General features: G+C 36.9%; 1 pseudogene; it reads left to right on the top strand.

The window, feature by feature from the left end:
• The first annotated feature begins 1,016 nt into the window (after positions 1-1,016).
• On the top strand, positions 1,017-1,743 carry LOC114024443 (annotated as a pseudogene).
• Positions 1,744-1,992: the final 249 nt, after the last annotated feature.

Below are 1,992 nucleotides of genomic sequence, written 5' to 3'. Positions count from 1 at the left end.
CCCTTGTTTTTAAGCTAGATTTTAAGGATTTCATTGATTATTAGACAATCATTTTTTTTCCTTTCCTTCTCTTAATGGCAGATATATTGTTTGTACAAATCTTTAGTGAATTGAGTGCTAGATAGAGTTAATCTTTTGATTTGTGGTTATCATAATAATGTATCTTTGTTGAAAAGACAAATTCATGTTTTTGGTCTGATAACCCTTTTTATCTAAGTTTTTATATCATTAGAAATTATTTCTGGATAATATATCAAAAGGAATATCTTGAAGAGCAGGGTGGTGGTATATTCTGATTGATAGAGTTGATTGTCCTTTGCACACCTGAGAATTCAATATTCCTGGGCATGGAGGAGAAAGCAACGTATCCTCCCCTCTACAAAATCAACAGAGATTTGGCTTTCAATCAAAAGGGCAATACTGTGGTCCAGCTCATGGCAGTTTCCAGGAGTGAATAAGAACTGGTAATACATGCCTAAAAGATTAACAGTGGAATGTGCTCTCAGTATGACCATACTAGAACACTATTAGTGGCAGAGTCTTTGGGTGATAGACACCTGTGCATTACTAAAAATGCTGCTATACTGCTATAGGAATATCTGCAGTTATGTGCCTACTTTGTGCAAGCCTGAGGAGGACATCGAGGTATTTACTGAAGGGAATAAGATGAAAATGATATGCTACCTGATGTCTTCCATACATCCACAAAGTCATTGTCTCTTCAATTTGAGACTTTTTTCTACTAGTGACTATTCTAACATACCTGTGACTTCTCTTTCAATAGGATGATTATTCAAATCTCCTAATAGCTCCTCTATAAGGAGAAGAAACTGTAGGTCTTCCTCAATGTCTTTCAACATTTCTTGGGTACTATTTAACATTTGGAATGTACATCTATTTGTACCTTTTCTTACCGCAAAATTAACCTCAAGTCTTGCCTTTCTCAGTGCTTAAAATTTAGTAAGAAGATATGGACATAAGTAAAAAGAAAACACCCCTCCCTCTTGAAGCCTGGGATGGGGTGGTGCTCACATGGGCCTTTGCTGCCACTGCCCCCACCAGGAGGAAAGACGAATGGAGGAACCGATTTTGGGACAGAGCAGAATGCAGAAGTCTCACCACCACTCCCAAACATAGGAATGGATTACATTCCAACAAAAGAGGAAAGAGTTTTTGTTGCATCTAATTGAGAGAGCTTGTGGCTACTCCTTTTTCTACAACAAATATGTTGCTTACTCAGGTATTCATTGCTGAAGGAATTCTTTCCAGTCATCCCAAACATGGTTCTGTCCCTAAACTTGTATTTGTTTGTGTAATGATATATTTTCTGGAAAAATTTCTTATGTGAAAACCTGCCAAGAGAAGTTTAGGGCTTGAAAATTCTCCTCTTGGGGAAGCTGTGCCTGACATTGGCTTGAATCACCTGGATATTTTTCACAAAAGTCGGGATTTAAATAAAAATGCCTGCATATTCATTTTTGGAACATCTCCCACATCTGAAAGTGCAAGAGAAGGTCCTTTTCCTCCTTATGAACCTGTCCTTTTCAGAGCTTCTATGAATGAATCAACTCCTACCAGTATTACTGATTATAATACCTAAGGATCTGATACAACTGCGGAAGAAAATCATAAGAGAAAAGTTGTTACATATGAAGAATTAAGGAATAAAAACAGAGAACCATATAAGTAACCTTGTCAGAAAAAAATGATACCCCACTCAGATCTATGCAGGAAAGAACACCAAAAAAAAGAAAAAGAAAAAGAAAAGAAAAAAAAGCACAAGGAAAAGTAAACCAATGTGGAGATACTTGCTATGAGTGAAAAATTTTGTCATCTACTGAAGAGAGTTTGTGTTGAGTCTACTGGAGAGAATTTCAGCTAACCAGCATCATCTAGGTGGTCGTGAGTGTTTAGAGGAAAGTGCAGAAGCAGCTTCCACAAGCATATTTTAAAAAAGAAACTTGCATTTTAGTAGTGTGGCTTAACAGGAGG

Source organism: Vombatus ursinus, unplaced genomic scaffold (assembly GCF_900497805.2).
Source record: "Vombatus ursinus unplaced genomic scaffold, bare-nosed wombat genome assembly UNPS02014821.1, whole genome shotgun sequence".
NCBI lineage: Eukaryota > Metazoa > Chordata > Mammalia > Diprotodontia > Vombatidae > Vombatus > Vombatus ursinus.
This window is presented reverse-complemented; position numbering and strand designations above follow the sequence as displayed.